At 36.1% G+C, this 14620-nt stretch overlaps 1 non-coding gene across 1 annotated transcript; it reads right to left on the reverse strand.

The window, feature by feature from the left end:
- Positions 1 to 12951: 12951 nt before the first annotated feature.
- Positions 12952 to 13059, reverse strand: LOC132003098 (U6 spliceosomal RNA). Its single transcript, XR_009400143.1, has one exon. It is a non-coding gene; the product is annotated as a U6 spliceosomal RNA (small nuclear RNA).
- Positions 13060 to 14620: the final 1561 nt, after the last annotated feature.

The raw sequence follows: 14620 nt of genomic DNA on the forward strand, positions 1-14620 counted from the left end.
TTCTTGATAAGATGTGGAAAGCACTATTTTATACTAGAATGATAAATGTTTGAATTTAGAAGTATAAAAATCAATCACATACTTAAAGAACCCATTCACACTATGATGTGAAGATGACCAGATACTCTCATTTTTCTCATTGTTTGTTAAAGCCAAGAAGTAAATACCACAGGGAATACATTAATGCTGAAATAAAATTAGGTTTATTGAGTGTACTGTAGCAAGAAAATTATACCCCAAAGGAAATGAGGATGTCTAAAGAAAGTTGGAGTAGGGAGACCGCTTCTAAGATTCAGGGTTGTGGTAGAGAATTTTAAGGAGGGATTAAGTAAAAGAGATGGTTTTCAGTTTGATAGTGTCAAGGAATGAGGGCAATACAGTGATTGGATTTCTTAAGAAATTTTACCTATAGAACAAGAGGCTAAAAATATGGCTGTTGAATTTGGTTAGTCAGAAAAGAGAGCTATTTAGTTATTTTTGTGGCTGCTAAGTGGCCTTCTGTCTGTCATACTGTGGATATGATTCTGATGTAGACTTTTTAGTTTCACAGTTTGGTTATCAACAAAGTTATTGTTTGCTAAGAAAAATCCAAATCACCCAAATTTAAATCGTGCTGACTACCTTGTATTTCTGTAAATGTGTCCTGACTATTTTGATATTAACATTTACATATGCATTAAAACCAGTTTTTCAATTCCTACTAAATTAATTAAAATATATTAGTTGTATAGATTAATGTGAACTGACATCTCTACATTATTAATAACTGAAATTAATAAACATGATATATATCAATAAAGATTAGAAGTTTTCTGTATTGGTATAATTCAACAATGGTTAATAATTTGTTTTACACATCTTTTGTCAAATTTGTTTCTAGATATTTGACATTTTTATGAAAAAATGGTGGTATAATAAAACAGGACATCTGGGACGCCTGGGTGGCTCAGTTGGTTAAGCAGCTGCCTTCGGCTCAGGTCATGATCCCAGCGTCCTGGGATCGAGTCCCGCGTCAGGCTCCTTGCTTGGCAGGGAGCCTGCTTCTCCCTCTGCCTCTGCCTGTGCTCTCTCTCCACCCCCCCTCTCTGATAAATAAATAAAATCTTAAAAAAAAAAAAAAACAGGACATCTAAGTAAGCAACACCAAGAGAAAGAAGTAATATGGTACCAAGACATGGAACCACTAAAATATCATGTTTTTGTTAGTTTGTTTGAAGTTTTTATTTAAGCTCCAGTCAGTTAGCATATAGTATAATATTAGCTTCTGAAGTAGAATTTAGTGATTCATCTCTTACATATAATTTCCTTTTCTTTTTTTTTTAAAGATTATTTTTCTTTATTGGGAGAGGGAACTGAGGGAGAAAGAGACTCCCCACTGAGCAGGGAGCCCAATGCAAGGCTCAATCCCAGTACCCTGAGGTCATGACCTAAACTGAAGGAAAATGCTTAAATGACCAAGCCACCCAGGCACCCCTTACATATCATTTTATTCATTATCTTATATTTTGTTCTCAGATTAAGTAATGTCCTCAGTTTTATTCGTACTTATTTGATGTTCTCTATACTTGTACCAAATAAACACACATAACTAAACACTAAAGTTTAGTTTGCTCTGTATTTTGCAATTTCTATAAATAGAATTATACAATGAGAAGTATTATGCTCAATATTACATGGGGTCCAATCTATGCTTTTGTGTTTTTATGTATTTTTAAAATTTTCATTGCTTTTAATTTGCAGTATACAATGTGTCCATTTTACTTTGTGGCATAAGTGGATTGTTTTCAGTTTGAGGATAATATAAATAATGATATTATTTTACTTGTATATTTCTCTGGGCACACATTTGCAGTGTATCTATTGAGTATATGTGCAGGAGTGGGATCTCTCTGCCATAGCAAATTTCTTTATTTTCCATGTGACTATCCAATTGATCTACTTGGTTTTTTGAAGATAATGTCATTAACCAGTCTTCTTTAATGCATATTTGTTTATTTTTTTCATAAATCAGATACACAGTTATCTACTTTTGGACTGTACTTTATCTTAATGATCTTTCTGCCTATTCTCATACCAAAACTATATACTCTTAATTGCTAACACTTTTTAAGGACTTTTGATATTTAGTTAGATTGGGAATTCCATCTCATTCTGTGTAATTATCTTGGCTATTCCTTATACCTCACATTGACACATAATCTGTAGAATCTACTGCCCATTTTAACACACAAACACATAAAAAGCCTTCCATGAGGCCTGATTAGGTAGTACAGTTGGTTTCAGCTCAGGTTGTGATCTCAGCGTTGTGGGACCTGCAGGTGGTTGGTCTTTGCCTTGAGCATAGAGTCTGCTTGGGACTCTCTCTACCTCTGCCTTTCCTTCCAGTCTTCCACCCACCTCAAATAATTAAATAAATCCTTTTTCTAAAGACTTTATTTATTTATTTGAGAGAGGGAGCATACACAAGTGAGGGGACGGAAGGGCTGAGGGTAAAGGATGAGCAGATTCTCCACTGAATAAGAGCCAGACTGGGCACTCAATCCCAGGACACTGAAGTGAAGACAAGAGCCAAAGGAAGACACTTAACTGACAGAGCCACCCAGGTGCCCCCATTATTAAGTCTTTAAAGAGAAAAAGAAAAAGAAAAAGAAAAATGACTTCTTTGAATATCATTGCACATTCCTGATTTTGTAAATCTGTCTAGAATCAGTTAAAAATTTGGTAACTTGAGTGTCCTGAGCTGTAGGCAGGGCATTTTCCTCCATTATTTAGATCTTCTTAGAGATCTTTTAATTGTATTTTGCAAATTTTTATGAAAACTCATACACATGTTTAGTTACATTTATTCTTATTATTTGACATGTTTTAATCCTATTTAAAGTGGTGCATTTTAAATTTTAGTTTTCTAAATCTTCACTGCTATCTTTTAAAAGAAAATTTAAGACCTTCTTAAAACAAAGCTCTAGCTCTTTTCCACATGTCTATCATATGTCTGCTATCAGTCATCCTGGACGTTGTTTTATGGGTATGACAACGGAACACAGTGAAATGAAAAAAGCACTGATTAGCAAGTGTTTTACATCAGGCCTCTGGTGATTCTTCTATTGACAAGTTCCCATTGGGCAAAGCAAATCACACAGAAGAGTCTTTCTGAGCTAAGCATTTTTTTTTAATTAATTTTTTATTTTTTATAAATATATATTTTTATCCCCAGGGGTACAGGTCTGTGAATCACCAGGTTTACACACTTCACAGCACTCACCAAAGCACATACCCTCCCCAATGTCCATAATCTCACCCCCTTCTCCCAAACCCCCTCCCCCCAGCAACCCTCAGTTTGTTTTGTGAGATTAAGAGTCACTTATGGTTTGTCTCCCTCCCAATCCCATCTTGTTTCATTGATTCTTCTTGTACCCACTTAAGCCCCCATGTTGCATCACCACTTCTTCATATCAGGGAGATCATATGATAGTTGTCTTTCTCTGCTTGACTTATTTCGCTAAGCATGATACGCTCTAGTTCCATCCATGTTGTCGCAAATGGCAAGATTTCATTTCTTTTGATGGCTGCATAGTATTCCATTGTGTATATATACCACATCTTCTTGATCCATTCATCTGTTGATGGACATCTAGGTTCTTTCCATAGTTTGGCTATTGTGGACATGCTGCTATAAACATTCGGGTGCACGTGCCCCTTTGGATCACTACGTTTGTATCTTTAGGGTAAATACCCAATAGTGCAATTGCTGGGTCATAGGGCAGTTCTATTTTCAACATTTTGAGGAACCTCCATGCTGTTTTCCAGAGTGGCTGCACCAGCTTGCATTCCCACCAACAGTGGAGGAGGGTTCCCCTTTCTCCGTATCCTTGCCAGCATCTGTCATTTCCTGACTTGTTGATTTTAGCCATTCTGACTGGTGTGAGGTGATATCTCATTGTGGTTTTGATTTGTATTTCCCTGATGCCGAGTGATATGGAGCACTTTTTCATGTGTCTGTTGGCCATCTGGATGTCTTCTTTGCAGAAATGTCTGTTCATGTCCTCTGCTCATTTCTTGATTGGATTATTTGTTTTCTGGGTGTTGAGTTTGCTAAGTTCTTTATAGATTCTGGACACTAGTCCTTTATCTGATATGTCGTTTGCAAATATCTTCTCCCATTCTGTCAGTTGTCTTTTGATTTTGTTAACTGTTTCCTTTGCTGTGCAAAAGCTTTTGATCTTGATGAAGTCCCAATAGTTCATTTTTTCCCTTGCTTCCCTTGCCTTTTGCGTTGTTCCAAGGAAGATGTTGCTGCGGCAGAGGTCGAAGAGGTTGCTGCCTGTGTTCTCCTCAAGGATTTTGATGGATTCCTTTCGCACATTGAGGTTCTTCATCCATTTTGAGTCTATTTTTGTGTGTGGTGTAAGGAAATGGTCCAATTTCATTTTTCTGCATGTGGCTGTCCAATTTTCCCAGCACCATTTATTGAAGAGGCTGTCTTTTTTCCATTGGACATTCTTTCCTGCTTTGTCGAAGATTAGTTGACCGTAGATTTGAGGGTCTATTTCTGGGCTCTCTATTCTGTTCCATTGATCTATGTGTCTGTTTTTGTGCCAGTACCATGCTGTCTTGATGATGACAGCTTTGTAATAGAGCTTGAAGTCCGGAATTGTGATGCCACCAACGTTGGCTTTCTTTTTCAATATCCCTTTGGCTATTCGAGGTCTTTTCTGGTTCCATATAAATTTTAGAATTATTTGTTCCATTTCTTTGAAAAAGATGGATGGTACTTTGATAGGAATTGCATTAAATGTGTAGATTGCTTTAGGTAGCATAGACATTTTCACAATATTTATTCTTCCAATCCAGGAGCATGGAACATTTTTCCATTTCTTTGTGTCTTCCTCAATTTCTTTCATGAGTACTTTATAGTTTTCTGAGTATAGATTCTGTGTCTCTTTGGTTAGGTTTATTCCTAGGTATCTTATGGTTTTGGGTGCAATTATAAATGGGATTGACTCCTTAATTTCTCTTTCTTCTGTCTTGCTGTTGGTGTAGAGAAATGCAACTGATTTCTGTGCATTTATTTTATATCCTGACACTTTACTGAATTCCTGTATAAGTTCTAGCAGTTTTGGAGTGGAGTCTTTTGGGTTTTCCACAGATAGTATCATATCATCTGTGAAGAGTGATAATTTGACTTCTTCTTTGCCAATTTGGATGCCTTTAATTTCCTTTTGTTGTCTGATTGCTGAGGCTAGGACCTCTAGTACTATGTTGAATAGCAGTGTTGATAATGGACATCCCTGCCGTGTTCCTGACCTTAGCAGAAAAGCTTTCAGTTTTTCTCCATTGAGAATGATATTTGTGGTGGGTTTTTCATAGATGGCTTTGATGATATTGAGGTATGTGCCCTCTATCCCTACACTTAGAAGAGTTTTGATCAGGAAGGGATGCTGTACTTTGTCAAATGCTTTTTCAGCATCTATTGAGAGTATCATATGGTTCTTGTTCTTTCTTTTATTGATGTGTTGTATCACATTGACTAATTTGCGGATGTTGAATGAGCTAAGCAGTTTTTAAGTGTCAATGCATCAGTGAAATTAATCTACCTGAATTCACCTTCTGGCCACAATTTCTTGTGTCTTTTCCACATGTAGCATACATTAACACCTATCCAGGGACCATAAATATCTCAGTAAATCATAGCACTGAACTTGGAGTCTAAGATCTTGTGATGTACACTTGGCCCAGAGGTAGCACCACGTGTGCTGCTCCTCTTGATCTGGATACTTAGGAATTTAAGAGACAAATTCTCTGTGCCTCACACACCCAAAATGCAACGGACAGTAAGAGAGAGGTTCATTTATCAGCACTCCAGCTGAATAGGGGGAAAATGGGAGACAGCTATTGTCACTGGCCCAGAGCTGTTCTGTAGTCCAGCAGGAACATTTGGCAGGTACCCAGACTATGGGGGCAAGGAAGGTTAATGTAGTTCACCCTCTTGGAAATGGATTCTCCAGTCTATTTTTCTTCATAGTCTTTGCTTCTGTTCTCTGGGAAGTCCTTTTTTAGCCTTCTTGGCCACTTTTGAATAAAGCATTGGGTCCTATGCTCTTTAAGCAGCATTCTCAGCATGTTTCCAGCCTGGAGAAATTCAGGAGCCTAAGGTACATTTCTATCTTGAAACTTTTAGTTGTTTTTCATCCAAGGTAGATGAATATTTGCTAATATACTGCCCGTGAAATGCATTTCCTATAAATCTGAATTCAGTCCATTCCAAATATCAACAGCCACATTCACAAACTTTTAAAGAGTCATGCCTCTCCCTATATATCTATCTAACCATTGCTACTCTTCTGATGCTGCTGGAGACAATGCCCTCAAATCTCTAGAAACCCTTTTGCCTGGAAGAATGGAGCTCTTTAACTTTTCCATTGGTATAGACAAAGGAATTTACAGCCACGCCTTAGATAAGGGCTTTTCCCCCCAGATTGTATTTTGTATTTTGCTTTGAGTAGATTTTTGTTTGTTTGTTTGTTTTTGTTGAAAGGGGCTAAGAAAGTTTTATTTTCCAAATGTTGCTTACAATTTAGCCCATTCCCTCTATAGTTTTTCTCTTTTCTTCTAGTAATTTATATTCCCCTAGTAAAATCCATATAACTAGGTCAATATTCTTCTTAGAAATATCACTGCTCAAATTTGAAAGTTCATTAGGTACATTTTTTTCTATCCTTCAATGTATCCCAAATAACAATTTTATCCTTTGTTTCACAACTCTATCATGGGGGTTAGAAGTTTTCCAGCACTCTGTAATAGTTATCTTACCACTTTTGCAGCTCCTGAAAGTAGTCTCTTGGCTACTTTGCCAGATTCTGCTAGTGACCTGGTTTCAAAACCCAAAACTCAATGGTTTTCATTTTTATTTTTTTCAGCAACACCACACTCCTATAATAAATTTCTGTCTGAGATTGCCTATAGCAACCCCCCTCAAAACTCCTTCTCTCTATAATGTATGTGTTTGTTTCTATGTCAGCAATTCTTAAAGTGTGCTCCAAGGTCTTTTGGAATACCCAAGTCCCTCTAGGGTCTGTAATGTCAAAATTATTTTTACCATAATTCTGAAATATCACTTTCCCTTTTCACTCACAAATGCTCAGCAGAGTTTTTCAGAGGTCACATGAAATGTGAGGATATACTTTTTCTAAATGTTAATGGAATGTTTCACTATGTATTCTTGTTTCTCCCATAATTTTCTAAGTGACTAAGTTCAGGATATAAATACAGCATTTTCAAAGACTAATTCAGTTTGCCATCAGTATTTTCTACCCTCAGTATTTCTATGCTTTTATTGAATGTGTTTAGTTATATTTGCTGTAATCTCTTAAACCTTAAAACGGTCTAAAAATTTGGAATTTTTGAGTCCTCCAATCTTCCCATGAAATACATGAAGTATGTTCCCCCACTCCTTTGGTCTTGATTTGTTACAGTATTTTAAAACATTTAAAAAAATATTTAAAATTTATCTAAAACTAATATTATCTTAGAATTTAGTAATCTAACATTTCAATTCTCTTGATAATATCAGTCTCTTTTGCAGCTTTTTTTTTTCTTTTTAAAGATTTTATTTATTTATTTGACAGAGAGAGAGAGATCACAAGTAGGCATAGAGTCAGGCAGAGAGAGAGAGAGAAGCAGGCTCCCCACTGAGCAAAGAGCCTGATGTGGGGCTTGATCCCAGGACACTGAGATCATGACCTGAGCCGAAGGCAGCGGCTTAATCCACTGAACCACCCAGGCACCCCTCTTTTGTAGCTTTAGTCCACTGACTGTTTCTGTACTATCCTTTGTTCAAGACAACAAGTCCATGGAGAAATACTTCATGTTTCTGAATTCTGGTTCTTCTCAGGGAAAACAACTAAAACTATCCAAAAACAATTGTTTTTGTTGTTGTTGTTGTTTTGTTTTAAAGATTTTATTTATTTATTTGAACAGAGAGAGATCACAGTAGGCAGAGAGGCAGACAGTAAGAGAGAGAGGAGAAAGCAGGCTCCCCATGGAGCAGAGAGCCCAATGCAGGGCTCCATCCCATGATCCTGAGATCCTGACCTGAGCTGAAGGCAGAGGCTTAACCCACTGAGACATCCAAGTGCCCCAACAATTTAGTTTTAATATCCCTTTACCTTGATCCACCATTTAAATATGAGATTGAGAAATACTTCATATTGATAATGGATATATTATCAGAAATTTTTTTTTGTCTATTTTTTGGGAAAAGGTAAAAGCACCTGAAAGCAATTTTTGGTTAATTGTTAAGGCTTTTATAGATAAAGCTTTAAACTTTATTTTCCATTTTCTTTAAGTAGTACCTACTTTTGTATCTTTATGGAATATGTACAAAAGATAGAATGGCAAGAAATAGAAATATAAAAGCCAAAATAAATTACTCTCCACATGGAAAATGATTTTGGTTGATTCCATCATTAAATTTTATCCTAATATATTTGAAAATGGATGAGACATTATTTGCTTTTAAAATATGCCCATCAGAGATTCTGAGAAGAATAAATCTTTGACTAATGGACACCAAATTAAATATACTTATTATTTCACTATATGCTACTATAATAATGCTGTTAGGTTTTACTTTATGATTTCACCATAAAAATTCCAAAATACTATGCAACTCTAAACAGTATACGGATAATACTGCAGTTTAGTTGTATGTGTTTTATGAGATTTATGACATGGAAATTACCTGAAAACGTTTCATATCTTTAAAGAACTTAATATGTATCTGGGTTTCAGAATTTGTTCATAAAGACTTCGCTTATAGCCAGAGATCAGTCATGTCAGTTTTCTCTCCAGTTCACTCTTTAATCCATCCTCTCTTTCTCCTCTCCACTTGTACCCCCTGAGCTAGCTAAATGTGATTTCCCACCTCACCCAATGTAGTGCCAAGATAACCAGTTTTCCCAAATCTATTTTAATTCTCTTCCAGTCCTTTTATACATATGAGAGTGATATTTTAAAACTGTAATTTTATTCATTTTATTGCCTCTATTTCTCAAAATTTCTTTAGGTGAAATATATCTATCAAAATTAGATTACCCAAATACAACCATAAGTATAGCAATATCTAAAAAATAAAATATAATATTTTTTCATAAAATAAATTTTGAAGTAAAAATATCAGGGCTGACTCATTAACTCTATGGTGTCATCAAGAAACAAGGCTCCTGGGGCGCCTGGGTGGCTCAGTGGGTTAAGCCACTGCCTTCGGCTCAGGTCATGATCTTGGGGTCCTGGGATCAAGTCCTGCATGGGGCTCTCTGCTCAGCAGGGGGCCTGCTTCCCTTCCTCTCTCTCTGCCTGCCTCTCTGCCTGCTTGTGATCTCTCTCTGTCAAATAAATAAATAAAATCTTTAAAAAAAAAAAAGAAAGAAACAAGGCTCCTGTTTTGTTTTGTTATTTTAACTCTACCATCTTCATTTACTGAGTGCCTTGCACAAAGCCACCTCATCATACAAAACAACTGATACAGCACCAGCAACTGCATCCATATTCTAAAAAGTTTGTAGAAGAAAATGTGTTCCTCACACCTGAGTCAGATTCTTCTAAACAGGCACTCTACATTTTGAACAAATACTTTGTCTTTCTATGATTGGTTAGGATTTAGTCACATTATTAACGTTGCAAGAGAGGATGGGTGAAGTCTTTAATCTGTTTCTTTACAATGTAAGAAGTGATCATTGGTAGGCAATTAATGATGACCAACACAGTTTCCCTTTTTTCTTATAATAAAATTAAAATCTCTCTCATGGCTTGTGAAGACCTGGATGTTCTAGATCTTGCATCATCTCACATCATTCTTCTAGTAGCTCTCTGTGTTGAAACTACGTTGGCCTTCTAACAGATCTCGATGTCCCATTAGCTCCTATCACCTCATTTTCCATCTATTTCTTTAAAATATTTACCCCACTCTAAAAAAAAATTTTCCTACTCAACCTACAGATCTTAGCTAAACACATTGCTCAAGAGAGTTCCTTGATCCTTCCTCTTACATAATTAACTTTCCTTGTTGGTTATTTCCATTATACTGTATGCCTTTTCTTTTTAACACTTATTTTAATTGTCCATACATAATTTTTATGATTATCTGATCAAAAAGGTATTGATTGTCAAGAGAACAAAAATTATATTTTTTGGTCATAATTGTTTTTCTGGGTTAATTAGATTGCTTTCTACTTCAGAAATCTGATAATTGATTGATTGGATAAAAGGCTGTGAAAACAAATGAACAGAGCTTGAGATAATACTAATAGAGTGAGTGACTATTTTTTGGCAGATTATATTTTTAAGGGTAATAGACTTGTTTTTCCAAATTATGAAGAAAGATTATAGTTATTTTACTCTCCTCAAATTCTAATGGATTCACTAAAACAAACAAACAAAAGCATAAACTTTTTATATTCTATGAAGGACATTGACACATTTTTTTTTAGTTTAAATTCAACTAGCCAACATATATTGCATCATTATTTTCAGTTTTAGAGTTCAATAATTCATCCGGTTGCATATAACACTCACTGCTCATTACATGACTTGCCCTCCTTAATGGACATCACTGAATTAGCCCATCATCCCACACATTTCCTTCCAGTAAGCTTTAGTTTGTTTCTTATAGTTAAGGGTCTCTCATGGTTTTTCTCCCTCTCTGATAACTTCCTATTCAATTTTCCCTCCCATACCCATAGGGGTATGATCCTCTGTGCTGTTTCTTATATTCCACACATGAGTGATACCATATGATAATTGTGTTTTTCTGATTAACGTATTTTGCTCAGTATAATACCCTCCAGTTCCACCCACATTGATGTAAATGGCATGTATTCATCCTTCCTGATAGTTGAGTTATATTCTATTTCATATATATGCCAAATCTTCATCCAGTCAGCTGTCAATGGACATTTGGATTCTTTCCACAGTTTGGCTGTTGTGAAAATCACTGCTATAAATATTGAGGGGCAGGTACCCTTTGGATCAATGCATTTTTACCTTTGGGGTAAATTCCTGGTAGTGCAGTTGTTGGGTTATTGGGTAGCTCTATTTTTAACTTCTTGAGGAACTTCCATGTTTTCCAGAGTGACTATACCAGCTCGCATTCCCACCAACAGTGTGAAAGGGTTACCCTTTCTCCATATCCTCGCCAATATTTGTCTTTTCTTGACTTGTTAATTTTAGCCCTTCTGACCAGTATGAAGTGGTATCTCATTGAGGTTTTGATTTGTATTTCCCTGATGTCAAGGGATGTGGAACACTTTTTCATAAGTCTATTAGCCATTTACATTCTTCTTTGGAGAAATGTCTGTTTATGTCTTCTGCCCATTTCATGGCTGGATTATTTGTCTTTTGGGTGTTGAGTTTGATAAGCTCTTTATAGATTTTGGACAATTTCCCTTTACCAGATATGTCATTTGCAAATATCTTTCCCATTCTGTAGGTTGCCTTTTAGTTTTGTTGATCATTTCCTTTTCTGTGCAGAAGGTTTTAATCTTGTTGAAGTCCCAGTAGTTCATGTTTAGTTTTGTTTCCCTTGCCTTTGGAGATGTGTCTAGTAAGAAGTTGCTGTGGCCAAGATTAGGAGTTTGCTGCCTATGTTCTCGTCCAGGATTTTGACAGATTCCTGTCTCACATTTAGGTCTTTAATCCATTTTGAGTTTATCTTTGTGTATCACATAAGAAAATGGTCCAGTTTCATTCTTCCACATGTGTTTGTCCAATTATCCCACCATTTGTTGAAGAGACTGTCTTTTTCCATTGGACATTCTTTTATAAGAATTTCTTTTATAAGAATTCTGTAGTTTTCAGAGTAAAGATCTTTACCTCTTTGGTTAGGTTTATTCCTAGGTGTCTTCTGTTTTTTGGTGCAATTGTAAATGGGATTGATTATTTAATTTCTCTTTTTTCTGTCTCATTGTTAGTGTATAGAAATGCAACTGATTTCTGCACACTGATTTCATATCCTGCCACATTGCTAAATGATTATATGAGTTCTAGCAATATGGGGGAGGAGACTTTTGAGTTTTCCATATAGAATATCATGTCATCTGCAAAGAGTGAAAGTTTGACTTCTTTGCCAATTTGAATGCCTTTTATTTCTTTTTGTTTTCTGACGACTGAGGCTAGGACTTCTAGTACTACGTTGAACAACAAGGGTGAGAGTGGGCATCCTGACCTTAGGGAAAAGATCTCAGTTTTCCCCCATTGGGAATGATAGTCCCTGTGGGCTTTTCATAGATGGCTTTTATGAAAGGTATATTCCCTCTAGCCATACTCTGTGGAGAGTTATAGTCAAGAAAGTGTACTGTATTTCATCAAATGCTTTTCTGGATCAATTGAGAAGATCATATGGTTATTGTCCTTTCTTTTCTTTTCTTTCTCTCTCTCTCTCTCTTTTTTTTTTTTTAAGAGATCATTTATTTATTTATTTATTTGACAGAGAGAGAGAGAAACCACAAGTAGGCTGAGAGGCAGGCATGGGGGGCGGGAAGCAGGCTCCCTGCTGAGCAGAGATCCCGATGTGGGACTTGATCCCAGGACACGGGGATCATGACCTGAGCCAAAGGCAGAGGCTTAACCCACTGAGCCACACAGGTGCCCCTATCTTTTCTTTTATTAATGTGATGTATCAGGTTGATTAGTTTGCAAACGTTGACCCACCATTGTAGCCCAAGAACATATCCTACTTGGTCATGGTGAGTAATCCTTTCAATGTACAATTGGGTCCTATTGCTAGTTTCTTGGTGAGAATTGGCATATATTTTCATCAGGGATATTCATCTATAAGTCTCCTTTTTATGGGATCTCTGTCTGATTTTGGGATCCAGGTAGTGCCTGTCTCATAGAACAAGTTTGGAAGTTCTCCTTCTATTTATATTTTTGAAGAATAAATATTTATATTCAGAATAATAAATATTAATTCTTTAAATGTTTGCGTGTCATCCTTGCGCAGGGGCCATGCTAATCTTCTTTGTATCGTTCCAATTTTAGTATATGTGCTGCCGAAGCGAGCACAATTCTTTAAATGTTTGGTATAATTCTCCTGGGGAGCCATCTAGCCCTGGACTCTTGTTTTTGGGAGATTTTTGATTACTGCTTCAATTTCCTTCCTTGTTATGGATCCCTCCAGGTTTTCTGTTTCTTCCTGTTGCAGTTTTGATGGTATATAAATTTCCAGGAGTGCACCCATTTCTTGCAGATTAGCTAATCTGTTGGCCTATATTTTCTCATAATATGTTCATAAAATATTCATAAAATTGTTTGTATTTCTTTGCTCTCAGTCATGATCTCTCCTCTTTCATTCATGTTTTAACTAATTTGAGTTATTTCTCTTTTCTTTGTGATAATTCTGGCCAGGGGTTTATTTATCATATTAATTCCTTCAAAGAACTAGTTTCTAGTTTCATCGATCTGTTCTACTATTCTTTTGGTTTCTATTTCACTGATTTCTGCTCTAATCTATGTTATTTCTCTTTTACTTCTTGGTTTAGGCTTTACTTGCCATTCTTTCTCCAGCTTTTCTAAGTGTAAGTTTAGTTAGTGTATGTGAGACTTTCCTAATTTTCTGAGAAAGCCTTCTATTGAAATGTACTTCCCTCTTAAGACCTTTGCTGTATTCCAAATATTTTGAACAGTTGGGCTTTCATTTTCATTCATTTCCATTAATTTTTTAAATTTTTCTTTAATTTCCTGGTTGACCTGTTCATTCTTTGGTAGGATGTTCTTTAACCCCAAAATGTTTGAGTTCCTTTCAAATATCCTCTTCTGATTGAATTCAGGTTTCAAAGCCTTGTTGTCTGAAAATATGTAGGGAATAATCCCATCGTTTGGTACCAGTTGAGACCTGATTTGTGACCCAGGATGTGTTCGATTATGCAGAATTTTCCATTCTCCAGATCCACATCTGGAGAATAGATCACTCTTCAGAATAGATCGAGTCTCCAATACACTCGAGGGGAATGGGTACTCTGTTGCTCTAGGATGAAACACACTATATGTACATGTGAAGTCCATTTGGTCCAGTGTGCCATTCAAAGCCCTTGTTTCCTTGTTGATCTTCTGCTTGAATGATCTGTCAATTGCTGTGAGTGGGATTTGAAGTCCTCTACTGTTATTGTATTATTATCAATGTCTTTAATTTGGTTATTAATTGGTTGATATAATTAGCTGCTCCCAAATTAGGAGCATAAATATTTATAACTGTTAGATCTTCTTATTGAGTAGACCCTTTAATTGTGATATAGTGTTCTTCTTCATCCCTTACTATGGACTTTGGCTTAAAATCTAATTTGTCTGATATGAGGATTGCTATCCCAGCTTTAGTTTGATGTCCAGTAGCACAATAAATGGTTCTCCAGCCACTCACTTTCAATATGGATGTGTCATTAGGTTTAAAGTAAATCTTATAGCTATCATACGGATAGATCTTCCTTTTTATCCAGTCTGATACCTAGTGTCTTGATTGGAGCATTTAACCTATTTACATTCAGATTAACTACTGAAAGATATGAAGTTAGTGCCATTGTATTACCTGTAAGTCCCTGTTTCTGTACATTTTGGTCTGTGTTACTTTTGG

The sequence above is a fragment of the Mustela nigripes genome, chromosome 15 (genome assembly GCF_022355385.1).
Source record: "Mustela nigripes isolate SB6536 chromosome 15, MUSNIG.SB6536, whole genome shotgun sequence".
Lineage (NCBI taxonomy): Eukaryota > Metazoa > Chordata > Mammalia > Carnivora > Mustelidae > Mustela > Mustela nigripes.